This window comes from Bos mutus, chromosome 6 (genome assembly GCF_027580195.1).
Source record: "Bos mutus isolate GX-2022 chromosome 6, NWIPB_WYAK_1.1, whole genome shotgun sequence".
Classification (NCBI taxonomy): Eukaryota; Metazoa; Chordata; class Mammalia; order Artiodactyla; family Bovidae; genus Bos; species Bos mutus.
The window spans coordinates 45,397,801-45,416,779 of NC_091622.1; the positions used below are offsets into that span (position 1 = coordinate 45,397,801).

The 18,979-nt window shown below is 45.9% G+C and overlaps 1 non-coding gene across 1 annotated transcript; it reads left to right on the forward strand.

Annotated features, from left to right (window-relative positions):
* Positions 1-534: 534 nt before the first annotated feature.
* Positions 535-609, forward strand: TRNAA-UGC (transfer RNA alanine (anticodon UGC)). The gene has a single exon. It is a non-coding gene; the product is annotated as a tRNA-Ala (tRNA).
* The last annotated feature ends 18,370 nt before the right edge of the window (positions 610-18,979 follow it).

An 18,979-nucleotide genomic window follows, 5' to 3' on the forward strand; every position in this document is an offset into this window, starting at 1 on the left:
CACTTCAGTATTCTTACCTGGAGAATTCCGTGGACAGAGGAGCCTGGCGGGCTACAGCCTATAGGGTCGCAAAAAGTCAGAGTGAGTACACACACACACATCCCCCACAAAGACTGTTTCTTACTGGGGATCCAGGGCAACGTATTGAAAGTGGTGTATGTTCCCTGAGCCACCTCAATTGGGAAGGGAGGATGTCACAGCTGGAGCTCACCCCAAATTTCATGTACTCCCTATGGAGCAGCTCAGGGTCTCCTGACTACTTTGGGCCAGTGGACTGGCAGCAGAGGGGATGTGTCACATTCTGGCCCAAGCAGTTAGGAGCCAGTGGGACTCCTCCATCTCTCTCTCCCTCTCACACAGAGAGACTGTGGAGGCCACAGTTTCAAGACAGTGCAGCTTCAAGATGGAAGAGGAATGACCAGCCTGCATCAGACTTAGCCTAAGTAAGAAGAAACCCTTTCCTGGGGTAAGCCTGTGAGATTTGGGGATGGAGTATAACCTATCAATCCCAACATGCAGAAGAAGATGAGGATTGCCCTGATGGTCCAGTGGCTAAGACTCTGCGCTTGCAATGCAGGGGGCCCAAGTTCGATCCTTGGTCAGGGAGCTATATCCCACATGTTGCAACTAAGAGTTTGTGTGCCACAACTAACACCTGGAGCACCCAGATAAATAAACGTTAAAAGAAAAAAAAGGAGGAGGTTCCCTGGGGAGTGGAGAAAATGTCCCTGATGAGACTTGGAAATATGCTGGAAAGAATTTAAAAGAAAAAAATCACCCCACCCACCTCTATCCCAGAAGGCCCCTGGACATAGACTGTTTTCTGAAATGTGTCCTCCGAGTGAGTGGGCCTCAAGAAGGAGCGCCTGGGGCAAGGAGTAGGGGGACTGAAGGTGCGAAGTGGGGATGGGGAGCAATAAACCAGGGTCTCAAGTTTCCTGGGTGGGGAGGTTAGAAGTAGGAGCGGGGAGGGGTACTTCCCTGGAGTCCTCAGCCTGTCAAAGGCTCTAATTAGAAACAACGCTTTTCAACAATGAAGCATTTTTTCCTTTAAGGAGCTGAGGTGCTGAGGTAAATATCATACCCTTTGAAGATCTGTTTGTGCCATGAACATCAAAGGGTAAGGAGGGTCCCTCTCTGAAATTTAAATGTAAGGCTTTACCTCTCAACAGCTTGCCGCTGTTTCAAATTAATGCCTAGAACATCACAGGATTCACAGAGGAAGCAGGAGGCCAGATGCATGAGCTGTGCCCAGAGGGAGCAGGCGGCCAGGGCAAGTCCGGGGGTGAGCACCCACACAGGCCAGCAATAGGACAGCTGGGCCCATGTCTGGTCAGAGCCCGGAGTCTAGGGGGATCTGGGGGTCGGTGGCAGGGCTCCTGGCCCTGGAAGCCCCACACAGAGAGATTCAAACCCAGAGACAGAGGTCTGTCAGCAGGACCTGTCAGCTCAGTCAGCCTTGGCCTGGGTCTTAGGGCCGAGAACTTGGTTGGGGACCTCACAGGACCCTGACATGGGCAGCGGGTGATGTCAACATGGAGAAAGTGAGGTGAGGCTGAGAGAAGGCACCAGGAAAGGACAATTCTCAACCGAGTGTGGGAGCTGGGTCAGATCCCTCCTAGCAGGGAAATGCGAGGCTCAGCTAGCACATCCCCCAGACTCCTACTGAGATGTTGAGTGCATGGCCATTGCCCCACACAACCATCAGAACCAGGGTACTGATGCGGAAAAGGTGGGAAGCATAAAAGATGCTAATGCTTAGGCCACACCCCAAACCACTTCAGTCAGAGTCCTGGTGGCAGCCAGGTATGTATAAAGCATCCCAGTGATTCTCAAGTGCAGTCAGGCTATGTGAGGCCAGGGGTTCTCAGTGTGTGGCCCCCAGGCCAGCAGCAGCACCTACAAATTTGTTGAGAATGCAGATTCTCAGGCCCTGCCCTATTGCATCACAAACTCTGGGGGTGGGACCTGGTGAGCTGTTTCAGTGATACCTCCAGGTGATTCTCACGGACACTGAAGTTGGAGAACCGCAGCATTTTGGAGGCAGAAAGAATCACCTGTCTGTCTCTCCCCTGTGCAGACCGACTCTCCCTCTGCAGCAATAATCATGGCAGCAGATGCTGTGTTCTGGCCACAGAGAGCTCTGATGGTCCCATCCACTCTCTGAGGCAGGGGCTTTATTTCTCTCCAACATAATCTGGAAATAGCCCGGCAAGTGATGATGCAAAGAAAGGAGGGGACGGACAGCTGTGTTGTGTGTTGGTAGGCTCTGTCTTCTCCTCGAGCCCTTGTGGTCTCTAAAGAGCAGCATCACTCTGGCAGGTTCTGGGTGGGTTGCTAAGGAAGGCTAAACTGCTCTGCTTCTCCTCAATGGGCTGTGCCTTTGAAAGAGACCCAGCTGTTCCATTTCAGCTCAGCTTCAATTTCCCTCCCAGCCGGGTAGCTCCCCTGCCTGATTTGGAGCAGATGATCTGGGAGCTGCAGACTCTGCACCCCTTCTCGGGACTGAGGGCCCCCTCTGCCCTGATCAGAGAGATACAGAAGGAAGTGCTAAGGAGTACAGCAAGGCCTGGGAAACTGCCTGCCTTGGTCTTCCCACGCCAAATCCACAGTGAGGCAGGGAAAGGTAGCCGAGGAGAAGGGAGTATGAATCCATTCTCTCCAGAAACTTCTATCAGCACTATATGAGTCAGGGTTCTCTGGAGAAACAGAACCAAGAGGAGGTTTTATATGTATAAGATGTTCTGAAAGAATAATACATAGGAGCAGAGGAAAGTGAAGAAGAGAAACAGAGCTCCAATAACATTGGAATTCCTGATGCCAGGAACCTTTCAGCTCTCCCCTTCTTGTGATTTTCTTATAAGAGCAATCCAATTCCAGCAGTTTGCTTGATATGTGTATATTAGATTTCTGTTGTCAGCATCTCAAAAGGCTTGAGTTATACAAGGAAGGAACTGGATGCAGTGGGGGCAGGGCAGGCAAGGCCCCCAGGCCCACCATGCAAGGAGTCACCAGGCTCCTGCAAGAGCACAGCTGGCATCAGAAGTGAGCTCCTTCTCACATCTAGTGCCCTTGCCCTTCTTTTCCCTCATTCATCCTAGATCTGGATAGTAATCCCAGTATTTGGCCACAAATGGAAGTTTTGACTTTGGAGACTCAAAATATAATTGCTCACTGACTCCTTTGTTTGTTCATTTATTAAACAAACAGTGATTGGAAGCCTATTGGGTGCCTAATGTTGTGATCAGCGCTGGAAGGGGCAGCAGATGAAGCTTTGTCCCTGTGGGGCTGACTGTCAGGCCAGAAAGACAAATGCTAAGAAAGCAATAACTTGACTGATGAGTCTTGGAGAAGCCAAAGTATGGGTGTGTCCGTGTATGTAGCTGCAGGATCTGGAGCAGAGGCTTTAACTGAAGACTAAAGATGAATACCGTTCAGATTGCAGAGAGAAAGAGAGAGAGAATGAATATATTAGAGAAGGGAACATCATCCCAGGTAGAGAGCAGCATATGCTCAAACACTATCATATCTGTTCGATAAATGCTTGTTCAAAGTCATCAGGGATTATGGAGATAAACTTACCATCCTACCCTCAAGGAATCAACCCTAACAGGGAAGGAACCAGACAAGTTAGGGGACTGTGACCACACAAAGCAATGCACTCCATGGGGTATAGAGCAGGATGTTCAATTCAACCAGAGTGGATAAAGAAAGGCTTCCAGGAGGGGTGCTGCCTGCCTGAGCTGCATTTTGAAAGACAAGTAGACATTTGCCAAAGAAGCAATCAGAGCAAGCCAGGAAGAGAGATCAGCCAGGGAAAAGCAGAGAGGTAAGGGAACACAGGATGATGCTTCAGATGATTATTAGATGCCCAGGTTAGCCCATGTAACTTAATACAGACCTGAAATACTATACAGTTACAAAGAATAACAGTAGAAATAATTTTATAGTGGAGTAGCATCCTTAGCATCTTTCATTGAGTCCCACGCACCAATTTTTCTTCCAGGATGAGAACAGATAGCTATTTCTCCAGTGGAACACAGGATGAAACAGTTGGCTTACATCTGAGGATTTGTGCTGCATGAAAAAAAAAAAAATATGTCTTTAAACTAGAATGAAATTTAGGGCACCGAGGTGTTTTCACCATTAGTCTAAGAAGCAGAAGGAATTGAGATGGACCAACAGATCTCCAGATTTATGTCTCATGGTTACCATTCTCTCTGGGGCAAGGCTAACTGAGAAGAAAGGCAGGCAATTGTCTACACATTTAAATTATTGTTCTCTCTTTCTTTCTCTTCTCTTTGTCCACCTAGGTATGAAAATTACATATGATGCAATTTTACTATTTGCAGAAAGTGATAGTCACTTAATTGTGTCTGACTCTTAGCAACACATGAACTGTAGCCTGCCAGGCTCCTCTGTCCATGGAATTCATCAGGCAAGAAACTGAAGTGGGTAGCCATTCCCTTCTCCAGGGATCAAACCCAGGTCTCTTGCATTGCAGGCAGATTTTTACCATCTGAGCCATCAAGGAAGCTCTTTGCAAGCGGCACACATAACCTCTTAGAAGAATACATGCTGGAACCAGAATGCCAGTTCCACTTTCTGTGTATCCTTGAGCAAGGATACTCTGCTTTACTTCTCTTTTCCTCAGTCTCCTCATCTGTAAAACAGGAATAATAAATGAGAAACAAATGAGTCAACAAACATAAAGTGCTTTAGCACGTGATTGCACATAGGAGACTTTTTTAAATAAGAGCCTTCGTCATTGTTTTCATCCGTCTGTTATTTTAATGTGGACCATTTGTTTTTTCAAGTCTTTATTAAATTTGTTTCAATATTACTTCTACTTTATATTTTGGTTTTTGGCCATGAGGCATGTGGGATCTTAACTTCCCGACCAGGGATCAAACACACACCCCCTGCATTGGGGAGGCAAAGTCTTAGCCACTGGACCCCCAGGGAAGTCCCTTCATTTGTCTGTTATTTTAAATAGTAGTACTCTTGCCTGGAAAATCCCATGGATGGAGGAGCCTGGTAGGCTGCAGTCCATGGGGTCGCACAGAGTTGCACACAACTGAAGTGACTTAGCAGCAGCAGCAGCAGAGTAGCAGAATTCCCACTTACAGACACGTTTCTCTGTTTCTGGGGGAGAGGCAGGAGAGAGCCCGTTTTTGCCCACAGAAGTCATTGTTGAAGGGCTGATGGAGGAGGAAGATAGGAGACCAAGCCTGGGTCGGGGTTTGAGAAGTTGGGGGGTAGATTTGAGGCCTATGGAACCCCAGAATGAGAACTCATCCCCATGCCACCTCTGGATCAGAGCTCCACTAGAGATCAAGTACGTTTCATTCTTTGATGTGGGTAGTAAGGGGCGGATAAGGTCAGTTGGCCGAGGTACTCCCAGCTTCTCTTTATTTGGCCCATATCTGGGGCAGCTTTGCCCAGAACAAAACACTTTGTCAGGCCTGGCCAGAGGTAACCCCATGGGAGGTGGGTTTGTCTTTGATGTGTAACTCATTCCCCAACCGTCTCCAATATCCAGTTTGTTCGGTCTTAGCCCCTCAAGTCTAGGATCTTTGTCCCATGAACTCAGCTGTGGCTCCCTCTAACCTGTTCCTCCCTCGCCCAGCCCATCAAGACCCCAGGCCAAATCCTTACTCCCTGCTCAGACCCTTCAGCCTGAAGTCTTGCTACTCAAGTGGACTTCAGCAGCTTTGACACCACCTGGAAGCTTGTTCAAAATGCAGAATCCTATTGAATGAAATCTGAATTTAATAATAAATAAGACCCCCATGTAACATTATTTGCATGATGTTTGAGAGACACTGACTTAAACCTACAAGATGGATTCCTCTTCTGACCTCTTTCCCATGGTCATTTCCAACCATCTGAAAACTGGCCTCACCAGCTGTGCCCAGAGAATTATCACCTTCTTACTATTGTGCTGGAGTTCATCTCACACTTTCAGCCTCTCCATCCGCTATACATCAGCTGTCCTGTTTCTGCCCTACCAGTCTTGAGAGCACACCCCATTTCCCTTGAATTTCCCATGGCAGCACACAGAACCTCTACTGAAGCCCTGGGCTATTATACTGTGGCACAGCAAAGAATAATAATATTATTGTTATACTTTGAAACGGGGGCTCCCAACGTCCAGGATCTAATGCCTATAGATCTGAGGTGGAGCTGATGTAATAATAATAGATAAAATGCACGATAAATGTAACATGCTTGAATCATCCCAAACTCTCCCCTGATCCCTGTCCCAGTCCGTGGAAAAGTTGTCTTCCATGAAACTCGTTCCTGGTGCCAAAAAGGCTGGGGACTGCTGCTTTAAAATGTATTTTTAATTAAAGCATCACATCAAAGTTTAAAAAGTCAATGAAAACTAAAAAATACTAAAACACAGTAATGCCTTGTTCTCCTCCATCCCTGCTTTCCTTCAGAAAGTCAACCATTCTAGGTGTTTTTCAGGTAAAACTTCCATGGGCTTCTTGGGTAGCTCAGTGGTAAAGAATCTGCTGCCAATGCAGGAGACACAAGTTTGATCCCTGGGTTGGGAAGATCCTCTGGGGAAGGAAATAGAAACCCACTCCAGTATTCTTGCCTGGGAAATCCCATGGACAGAGGAGCCTGGTGGGCTACAGTCCATGGGGTCTCAAAAGATTTGGACACAACTGAGCAGCTAAGCAACAATAAGCTTCCATAGACCGCCATTTCTTAATTCAAACATTTTAAAACTTTCCTTCTTGGCTTCCTATTTTGGTACATGATGTTTTAAAAATCCATCCCTTCATCCATTTCCCGAATATAATTTTAACACAATCTTTGGTCAAACCAATATTTGGTGTTTCAATACTCAAGGTTTCCTTACAATCAGGAAACATGTCTTTCTGTTTGGGCAAATATTCTCATGTTATTTCTTTAACAGTTTCATCCTTTGCACTGTATTCTCTATTTTCTTCATCTCCAGAGTGTTCATTGACTCACCTTATTATTTTTATATCAATCTTACCCATTGCAGAGATATCCAGTGTTTCAGATTATATATTCACTTTTGTGTAACTTTTAATTTTTCTGCAGTTAATTGCATCATTTGATCACTTTTCTTTGAACCTATGACTAAGTTTCCCACATCATATCTTAGCTCTGTATGTTCTTTCCACACAATCTTCCACTTGGTTATAGTGATCAGATAATGTATTGTCATTTCCCACCAGTCTTAGGTTGGGCTGCTATAACATATTACCATAAACTTGGTGGCTTAATAGGGCTTCCCAGGTAGCACAATGGTAAAAAATCTGCCTGCCAATGCAGGTGATGAAAGATACTTAGGTTCGATCCCTGGGTTGGGAAGATCCCCTGGAGTAGGAAATGGCAACCCATTCCAGTATTCTTGCCTGAACAATTTCATGGACAGAGGAGCCTGGCAGGCTACAGCCCATGGGGTGGTAAAGAGTAGGACATGACTGAACGACTGAGCACACGCACAATAAGTGCTGGCTTAAACAATGAACATTTATCATAGCTCTGGCAGCTGGGAAGTCCATGATCAGGGCACCAGCAGACCTAGGTCTGGTGAGATCTTTCTTCCTATTTTGCAGATGGCTATCTTCTTGTATCTGCATATAGCAGAAAACAGAGAGAAGAAAGTAAATAATCATGTTTCCTTAAAAGGGCACTAACCCCACTCATGGGGCTTCATTCTCATGACTTAATCACTTTGCAGAGGCTTTACCTCCAACTGTCATTAGAGTGGGGCTTAGAATTCCAACAGATGAATTTGGGGGGGGACAAACATTCAGCCCCTTCAAATATTCTCTACTTTCCAACTGCCCAACTGTAAATCTGGGATCTTTCTGCACCACCCTTCCATCAGTTCCTTTTAACTCTCTCCTGTGAATCTCATTTCCCGATTTTCCTCTTTTTTTGTTTACTTTCTCATTTCAACTAAGAAATATCTTCCAGTAATTTCCTGATACAAGATACATTGAGATAAATTTTTTGAGACTTTGGATGTTTGAAACTGTCTTTATTTACACATGTCCACACATAATGGTTTGGCTAGGTACAGAAATCTAGGTTGCAAATTATTTTTTTTCCTCACAATTCTGAAGACATGCTCTACTGTGTTTAAGTTTCTAGTGTTGCTGTCCAATGCTATCTTTAGTCCTTATTTTTGGGGTATGACTTTTTCCCCTTTCATCTCTCAAGAAGCTTTTAGTGTTTTTTCAGTGTTTTGCCATTTCACAAAGATGTATTTTTATTCACTGTGTTGGGCATTCCAAGGGTCTTTTTAATCAGGAAGCATATTAGTTTAGGGAATGCACTTCCATTTGGAAAACTTCTTGTATAATTTCTTTAGTAATTGTCACTATACTGTATTAACTATTTCCTCTTGATCTGGAATTCTCATTCTTTGGAAGATGATCCTTCTAGGTGAGTTTCCTAATTTTTAAAACTTTTTTATTCAACTCATCATCTTACCTTTTTCCTACTTTCTGATAAATATATTTCACCTTCTCTTACAATTTTAAAGATTAGTATTATATTTTGGCTTTCATATTTTTCATTTCCTAGAGCTCCTTTTATACTTTTTCCTCTAAATGTTCTGATGATACTTGACTACTTGTTTTTACTTAAGACTGAAAATCTCTAAGCTGATCGGAAGCTCAAAACTGACTAGAATCTCTGAAATGAGGCGAGTGTGCTTGTCTATTGGGTTCAACTCATGGGTGGTTTAAGGGGAGGGGATACCTGATTATTTCCTAGAGAATTCCTAATGTCAGTATCTGTAGACCTGTTCTGAAGACCAGCAAGAAAGAGGGCTGAGGATATCACCATTCAGATTTTCACTTTGTCCCTGTTTTTAGCATCTCAGCCCCACTCACCCTCCTCTCTGCGTGTCCTTGAATCCAGGGCTTCACAGAGTAATTTATTTTCTAGAATTTACATCTCATGTCTCCACTGGAGGAAAGGTTGAAGGTGATTTCTTCGGTGTCTCTGATTAACTTCTTCTAGACTTTATATCTTATGTCTACACTGGAAGTGGAATTAGGGGTGGTTGCCGGGGCCTCTCTGATTAATTTTTTCTAGAATTTATATCTCATATCCACACCCGATGTTGTTGCTAAAAGATAAACCTGGAAGTTCTAACTGCTCCTTACTCTTTCAAAGGTGTCTTCCACTTTAACACACAACTACACCCTCCCTTCTTGCATTCCCAATGACCTTCATCCCAGAGCAGGGATTCTGCTCTGGGATTGCACTGGATCCTGTTTAGTACCCCCATCTCCGGCACTCAGGTTTACCCTCCCGGATTCTGCCAAGTGGTCAGCCATACCTCCTATTTTCTTGTTTGCCAAGTGTAATTGTGTTGTTCCCATTCCTTTCTGCCTATAAAAGTGTTTCATTTTTGTATAGCTCCTCAGAGCTCCTTCCTATCTACAAGATAGGATACTGCCCAATTCAAATTGATTTTTGTGCAAATAAACTCTAAGTATCTTTAATATGCCTCAGTTTATCTTTTAACCTTGGTAAATAGTAGAAGATATTCTTGGCCCTCATGTTTACCCACTGCCCTGATTTATCTGGCTCTCAGGTGGGAAAGTAGTCTGACGATTATTACTGTCCCAGAGCTTCTGTATTATAATATTTCCCACAGACAACTTTCTGTGAGTCCCCAGTGGGCGCTGAATAAAATCAAAACTCAGCCTGACATGCAAAGCCCTTCACAATCAGTCTAGGGCCTTTCTAGTTTTTCCTCCCATTTAGCTTTTATTGTTTTCATTCTCCAAACCACCTGGGCTCTTCCCTAGCTCAGGGCTTCTGCTTGATCATGCATGCATGCGTGCTTAGTGGTTCAGTCATGTCTGACTCTTTGTGACCCCATGGACTGTAGCCCGCCAGGCTCCTCTGTTCATGGGATTCTCCAGGCAAGAATACAGGAGTGGGTAGCCACTCCCTTCTTCAGAGAATCTTTCTGACCCAGGGATCAAACCCCGGTCTCCTGCATTGCAGGTAGATTCTTTACTGTTTGAGCCACCAGGGAATTTTGTGCTAAACTTCCTCTATCCTCTATCCCCTTCCTCTGTCTCCCTTCCTCTATACTCCTGGTGAATTTCTACTCATTCCTCAAGATCCAGTCCAAAAGGCACTTTCTCTGTGAGCCTTGTTTAATTCCCATAAGCAGAATTCATTTTTTCTGCCTGGTTGTTCCCTACCATTGAGAACACAGCTCCATCTAAACACTGGCCACGTCATAAGGGAATTTGGAGTGTCTGTGTCTACCCCCAAGCTACACTATGAGATCTTGTCATGTCTACTAAGCACTAAGAATCCATCCAAGGCAATTTAATCTTCTATGTTTTCTATAATTTTCTATGTTTATCATCTAAATATAAGACAATATAGGACAGTCCTTTCCTTGTAAGAGGCCAAGGAGGGCATGGAGTCCTGGAAAAGGGACATGCCTCCTTCTGTATTTCCTCTCAGTGTCTGAGTCAGGCTTACTCCAGGCAGCTCAAGTCTCAGGGGCTTATTGAATGAAGCTCAAGAACCAGGTAGTTATAAAAAAACTCAGAGCTCAAGGGACTGACTATTCCCTCATCTTCTCTCTCATACAGGCTGCAGGTTTTATGCCTGTCTGTTGCTCCTCTCTTGGTGAAGTATACACCCCTGGGCCCTGCCCAGAGCCCCCAGACCTTGCAGAGTGCCCGTGTGTGCCTAGAGAATTAGTTCTGGAGCCATGACAAGCAGCAGGTCAGAGTGCTAGAAAATCAAACTCTCTGGGCTCAGCTCTCAACCAGTGACTCCCAGGAGTTTCTGGGGAGACACCCCAAGCCCCTTTCCTCCTGGCTGGGGATATGTCTGAGGTGTACACCTTCCAACTCCTCCCCTGGATAAAGCGCCACCACCCATGTCCGTGCACCTTTTACTGTCTACCTTTCCTTGCCTGAACCTCTTCCCCACGGCTCTCCTGGAGTTTCCTAGGACTACTGCCTAACTATTTTGAGTGCAAATTTGCATTCAGATTATTGTCTCAGAGTCTGTTTCTGAGGGAACCCAAACTAAGAAACCTGGCAACCTTGTTCTCTGGAACTTCCGCTCTGTCCTCTTGCTACCATTTGGTTTATCCTTTCTTCTAATCTCTGGAACCTTTTAAAACACTTCACAGCTCTGCTCTCTCATGTCTTTTTGCTTGCGTATTTTGAGAACTATTTCTACTTTTCATAACTTGCACCATTTCACCTCGAGCTACCGTATGCTATGTGTCCTCATACCTCGTTTCGTTTGCTGTTCCCACTGCTAACTGCTTCACTCTTCTGCTTTCTCTTTTCAAATCCCACAGGAAGGAATTTGAGGGCCCAGCTCGTCTTTGTTGCATAGGACACTAGCTGGCCCATGGATTGGCTGCACTCAGGTCAGCTAATCATGGCTAGTCCAGTCAGCTGTGCCAGAGGAGGGAGCTTGCATAGAAATCCTTTATATAGACAAATGATGCTTTCTCGATTTTACTGTATTTTTTTCCTTTATTATTTTATTTTGGCCACACTCCCTGGCATATGGGGATCTTAGTTCCCCAACCAGGGATCAAACCCATGCCCTCAATCATGGAAGAGTGGAGTCCTAACCACTGGACCACTAGGAAATTCCTTCTTAATTTTATTTTGTTTACTTTTTTAATTAGTTAATTAAGGCCATGCAGCTTGGCATGTGGAATCTTAGTTCCCTGACCAGAAACTGAGCCCATGTCCCTGCAGTAGGATACAGTCTTAACCACTGGACTGCCAGAGAAGCCCCTCTCAATTTTATTTTAAATGTAACTTTGAGACAGCAAAAGAGACACAGATGTATAGAACAGTCTTTTGGACTCTGTGGGAGAGGGAGGTGGGGGATGATTTGGGAGAATGGCATTGAAACATGTATAATATCATATAAGAAACAAATCGCCAGTCCAGGTTCGATGCAGGATACAGGATGCTTGGGGCTGGTGCACTGGGGTGACCCAGAGGGATGGTACGGGGAGGGAGGTGGGAGGGGTGTTCAGGATGGGAAGCACGTGTAAACCCATGGCGGATTCATGTTGATGTATGGCAAAACCAATACAATATTGTAAAATAACTAGCCTCCAATTTAAATAAATTTAAATTAAAATATAATAATAAATGTAACTTCAACTTCTCCTTCCCAATCAGTGTTCCACTAAGTCACTCCTATACTGAAATTCTGAAGCTACCACAGGTTTGTATAAATTAAGACATGGCCACCTAGGAACTGGCCCTCATTCAGGCTGTGGCCAAGATCTTTTCTGGGAAAAGTCTGTGTCTGTGTGTATGTACTAAGTCACTTCAGTCATGTCTGACTCCTTGTGACCCTATGGTTCTGTAGCCCTGCCAGGCTCCTCTGTCCATGGGATTGCCCAGGCAAGAATACAGCAGTGGGTTGGCATACCCTCCTCCAGGGGATCTTCCCCACCCAGGGATCAAACCTGCATCTCTTATGTCTTCTGCACTGGCAGGCGAGTTCTTTGCCACTAGTGCCACCTGGCAAGCCCAAAAGGCTGTGGACACATTATATAAAGGACACATTATATAAATAAAGGCCAATTTATTTTGACAAGTTTAATACCCCTAGCTTTCTATGAAAAAAAAAAATTGTGTTTTAATGGTTACAAAAGAGCTTGGAAAATAAAAAAAAAGCATGAAGGAAGAAAATAAAAGCCACAGGAAATCCCAACACTCTGAGATAATCACTCCTTGCATTTTAGGGCCTTCCCTTCTGTGCCTGTGTCTCTACTTTTAGAGGGAAATATTTCTTCCCATAATAAGAAAACTGTCCTACATATGCTGCTTTTTCTACCTGCTTTTTTTCACCTTATCACTGAACATTTTTCCATGCCATTAAATGCTACCGAACGGCCTCATTTTAGGTCAGCCTGGCCTTCAGACACCGGGCCTCCTGCCCTGAGGAGCTGAATTCTCAGCCCACCCCTTCCCAGGACACTCAGCTGTGAAAGGCACCGATTTACACAGGTGAACCTAATGAGCTCATCTTGCTTCCTGCTACAAAATTTCAGCTAAACCTACACTGAGGGCTGCCATTTGGGGCCTGGGCTGTCTACTGCAGCAGGAGCATCCCCAGGGGCCATAGACTCTCTGGGGAAATCACCAGTCAGCCCTCCACAGTTTCTTCATTCTCCACATACTCTCTGCAAAGCCAGCTCAGGACACTGTAAACGCAAATCATCAAAAACTCAGAACTAGAAGCTCCCTTAGGAGGTTGCTCCAGCCCCCACGACCAGAAAGGAGGAACCAGGACAAGAGAGGGGAAGTAACATACCCACACTCAGCCAGGGAGCAGGTGGCAAGGTGAGGACTCAAGCTTGTGTTCCTGAGGCCAAGCCCAGTCTCTACTTTATGAGACTCCAACGCCTGTCGTGACCTGGGGGCTCTCCCCTTGGGCCCATCCATCCTGCAGGGCAAGGTCCCATGGCATTCCCAAGCCACAGATGGAACTTGCAAACCTAAAGCCCCTGCCCCAGAATCAACCCTGGGGGATGTGGCTGCTGCTCCAGCCTCCTCTTGGACCAAGCCCTGGTTTCACATTCCTGGGTGTGGTGTGATTAGAACACAGGCCCCTCTGGCTGTCTGTGGTGGCATGCCTTGGAGCTCTGTAAACACTGCAGCAGCAGCATCAGGCCTTCCTGCCTCTAGGGCCTATGCTGGGGAAGTGTCTGGGCTCTGGAGAAGCAACCGAGAAGGAGGCAACAGCTTTGCAGATTGGCGCTAAATCACTAACACCTGCTCCAGATCTGCAGGCTGAGTCACAGGGCAGACTGCAGGGGTTAGTTAGAGTAGCCCCAAGAGTCCCGAACACCTCTGCCCTCCCAGCTGTTCTGTCCTTCAGATACACCCTCAGGGTTGACCCCCAGCCTGTGGTGGGAGTTTCTGGTTACCAGGGGAATCTAGGGGATGCTTTGCCCCTGCATGATGGGAGAATTTGCCTCAGGGAGCAGATCTTCCAGCTGCAAGCCAGCTCACTCAGTGTGAAATGGGAGAAGGATTATCCCAGCGCCCCGTATGCCATTCTGAGGAGTCCTGGGCTCCCACCTGACTACAGAGCCCTGGGGCCTTTCACTGAAGCAGCAAGAATGGAATACGCAGGAGGCCTTATTTTCCCCTTTTACTGAGCCTGAGCCCCAGCCTCAGGGCTCCCCCAGGGGCCAGGCCTAAGGCAGAGAGGAGGTGCCCCTCGCAACCTGGCAGCCAAGCACTTCCTTCCCTCCCACCGCTGTGCCTCAGACACGCAGGCTGCTTTCACCCACTGTCTAGCTGGGGTCTCTCTTCCAGGGGGAACATTTGGTAGATGTGAGCCTCCTCCAAGCAGAGACCCCTTTAGCTCTCTTTCTGCATCTTAAAGCACATGTTGCCCTGTTTCATCTTCAATCCACTCGCTTCCCCTGCAGATTTTATGTGGCAAGCAGGACCAAAAAATTCCTGCTGGCTGCCATGTTTGTTGAAAACACACTCAGTTTTCTTACTGCCTTAGAAACCAGAGGAGTAAGACAATGACTGACCCTGGGGAAATGACAGGTGCGCAAACTCTCTAGTTTAATAATGATTGTGGATCATTCCTGATTTCCTTGATTGGAAGCAAAGCCCAAGGCCCAACAATGCTTCACTCAAGCATCCTCACCATCAGGAACTCTCTGCTGACTGCTGACTCCCATCTCTGGGCTAGGAAACCCGAATTCTTACTGTCATTTCTTTGGGTTTAGACAGGGCACTGTGATTTCCATGCTGCTAAAGACGGTATCCATGCTCATCACTGCAAACTCGCCAATGCAGAGTGCTTCCACCATGACTGCAGGGAAAGGAAAGAGAGATGCTGCTGGAGGGGCCAACGGTCCTGAACTTGGTTGCCAAGCAGAGGCAGGGAGAGTTGGAGAGCAGGGTGAAACTAAGGGACAGGGAGATGAGGGGTGAATGAAGAGAGAAGAGTGAGTGTGCACTGGACGGCCAAGCCCCAGACCCACCAATCCTACTGCATGCACCACAGGGAGAAGCAGGCTCGGCCGAGGGCCTCCCTGCCTAGCTCTGCTTATGCATGAAACCAAGAAGCCAGCAGGGCCAATTTTCCAGGCAGGACAAGCTATGTAATTTGTGGGACCCCCAGTGCAAAATAAAATTGTGGGGTCCCTTATTAGGCATTGAAACATGTATATCATGTAAGAAACGAGTTGCCAGTCCAGGTTCGATGCACGATACTGGATGCTTGGGGCTAGTGCACTGGGATGACCCGGAGGGATGGTATGGGGAGGGAGGAGGGAGGAGGGAGGAGGTTTCAGGATGGGGAACACATGTATACCTGTGGCGGATTCATTTTGATATTTGGCAAAACTAATACAATTATGTAAAGTTTAAAAATAAAATAAAATTTTTAAAAGAAAAGGAAAAAAAAAAACTAAAAAAGAAAAAAAAAAAGAACTTCAAAGACTTGCGGAGTATAAAACCAAATGTAGGGCCTTGCACAAGCGATTCCAGTGAGACTGGTGTTTTGATGGGTCACTGGGTTGATTGAGCTGCAGTTTATTAAGATTAAAAACAAAATGGGGGGTGACAGGATTAAACTGAGGGATGGAAGCTACATCAAAAACAGTTAATTATTGAGCACTTGATATATGTCAGGCTCTCTTCTAACTAAGCACCTTTTGTATGTTACCCAGTTTAATCTTATGACAGCTGTAGAGGAGAGGTGTTATCATCATCATCACTATCATCTCCCAGATGAGAAAGCCCAGGCACTGAAATGAATATATTGATAAAACCATTAAGTAACCGTGATGGAAATGGTTCCTTAACCATTGTGACCATGAGAGTTGAGTAATTTGCTCAAGGACGAAAGCTCTTAAATGAGAGAGCTGGGATTAGAATGCGGCCCAGAGACTTCCCTGGTAGTCCAGGGGTGAGCAATCCGCCTGTCAACTCAGGAGACAGGGGTTTGATCCCTGTTCCAGGAAGATCCCACATGCTGTGGAGCTACTAAGCCCATGCATCAAAGCTGTTGACCTGTGCTCTAGAGCCTGTGTTCTGCAACAGAAGAAGCCACCGCAATGAGAAGCCCGCACACCGCAACTAGAGAGTAGCCCTCATTCACTGCAACCAGAGAAAGCCTGTGTGCAGCAATGAAGACTCAGCATAGCCATAAATAAATAAATAAAAAGAAGTGCAGCCATAAATAAATAAAAAATATGTCCCAGGGCCCAAGCCCCTAGCCAGTTAACAACACTGCCTGTCTATAAATACGGAGCACAGCTCAGCCAAACAGATCTTCCATACAAGGAACTATCTTACTGTAGAAAGAAGATTCTGAACGAGTTATTCAGAGAGGCAGGGTCTGGAGACATTTGAAAAAAGGCAGGAGGGCCGTTTGTCAGGGGCAATCCAGCCTCACTGGGGTGCTGGATTAAATAATACCAATCCTAATAACAAGAGTTGCCACTCTCTCAGTAGTTGTGATGAGTCAGGCGCTGGGCCAAGCACTTAATTAGCATCTTTAGGGCCTGGTCCCCATTTTGCAGAAGGAAGGAAGTCCCAGGATCACAGAGCTTGGAGCTGTCACTGCCCAGTGTCAGGGAGGTAGACTGGAACACACACGGCCTGCCTCCGAAGGCCTTGCTTCCAACAGGCTGATTTTTAAGGTCCCTCTCACCTCTAAGATGCTGTAACTCTAAATCTCCACCGGGAAATGATTCTGTACCCGCCCATGCTATTTCATTTTAGCCTGTGTTGATATTTTTGCTGAGAGTTTGGAGCCTGCCTGGAGGCCCAGGGATCTGTTCCCTGTCTTGAATCAGTCCTCTGGAATGTTGGCCCGAACCCTGGCCAGATCATTTCAATTCTTTCTCCTTCGCATTTTACAATCTGGGTTTCCGGTAAGCTCCAGTGAAGGCCCATGCTTCCGATGTTTCATCCTTATTTAAGCAGATAGCTTCATGAGTGTGGGCAGTTTATCCAAAAAAGCTAGAGAACATTTTCTCTGAGCCAGAAAGTCTGTGACAGCCCCTGTAGGCCCCCTACATATGTTGAGTTCTGTTCCAATAGAGCATTCCTGAGTCCAGTTTGTTCATAAGTCCAACAAAGCCTAGTTACCCAACTACAGTTGACAATTGGTAATATAGTATCATACTATAATAGGTTTATAATACTTTTCACACAACTGAGACACAGAAAACAAACACAAAAAATTAAAAAAAAATTTTTAATCTTAAAGTACAGTACTTTGAAAAGTACAATGGTACCAGCTATATCGTTGCTGCTTTTATGCTTGCTTCCAGACATACCAGGCCTGAACTAAAGATACTACTGTATTCTGTATAGTCCTATACAGTAAATACACAAAACTATAACTACTTGAACAGGATGCACACAGGCAACAATGTACGCCGGACCCCTGAACTAACTTAAGGGATTGGACAAGTGAACACATGTTTAAATCTTTGAAAGCAGTTTTAGTTTTATGTGCTAAACTACATTAGTTTTCTGTGGCTACTGTAATCAAGTACCACCAGCTTGGTGGCTGAAAATAACAGAAGTTTATTCAGTGGCAGTTCTAGAGGCTGAAATTCCAAAATCAAGGTGTCAGCAAGGCCGTGCTCTCTTGGAAATCTCTAGTGGAGATTCTATTCCATGCCTTCCTCTTAGCTTCTGGCGGTCAGCAATCCTGGGTGTCCCTTCGCTTGTAAACATATCACTCCAGTCTCTGCCTTGTGGTCACATGGGTCGCTGCTGTTTTTCTCTGTCTGTATGTCTCCTCTCCTTACATGGACATCAGTCATCAGGGATTAGGTTCAACCCTCCCCTTGATTATATCTGCAAAGACCCTATTTCCAAATAAGATCTCATTTACAGGTTCTGGAAGTGAGCACTTCAGCATGTCTTTTGGGTAGGAGACAATTAAATCCACAACATCACCCCAAGCTCAGTTGGGGAATATACTGCGGGGGACCCTTCGATAGCATGTCCTGCGTGCTGACTCGCTCACTGTGTAAGCCCCACCTGGACTCCATGAAGCAGGTTCCATTACTATTTCCACCAAACAGATGACCAGAGAGGTTAAGCAGCCTGTCTGAAGTCACATGCAGCTCCTGAGAGCAGTCCTGAGCCCACACGAGAGGGCGGAGCTCAGGATTTCACCATGACCCTGAGCAGCACTGGCCTCAGCAGATAGTGAGCCAGGAGAGGAAGTCTAAGTCCCATTGTGTTAAGAACTTTGGACCCACTGAGACCAAAGCTTTCTACAAAGGGAAGCAGTGGCCCCAAACTGGACACCCTGGCTTCATGCTCCTCTCCTTCGTGTAGGATAATTTCCCTGAAACCCTCTTACTCCATCCCTAGGACAAGATCACAGAGACTGCCTGACCCATCTCAGAGAATGGCTGGGAGGATCAATGCCAAGACTCGTGCTCACCTCTTGGAAGGTGATGTTATGAATTCCCATTCATGTTATGAATTCCCATTCCCTTGGCCCTTGCTGCCTTCAGGTCTTTGCTCACATGCCACTGCCCCTTGAAGCTCCCCCAGCCACTGAATCTAAATGGTGCCATCCACCCTACCACCCGCTTTTATCTCTTTACCTAAATTTCTGACTATCTGACATACTTATTTGTTTATGGTCTATCCTGCCTGTTTTAGGCTGTAAACTCAGGGAGGGCAGGGCTTTGTCTATTTTGTTTCCCATCACCACCCCAGTGCCTACAACAGTGCCTGGCACATAACAGGACTCCATAATACTTAATTGAATAGCTGAATAGCTTAATGTGAAGTGGCAGTGTTTCCTCATTTACATGACTGGAGTAGAAGGACAGTTTTTCCACTAGAACCTAAGCTCCAAGAAAGCAGAAAACCATGGCCATCTGATTCATTACTAGAGTCCCAATGCCTGGCAGAAAACAAGATCCTTGATCAATATCCGTCAA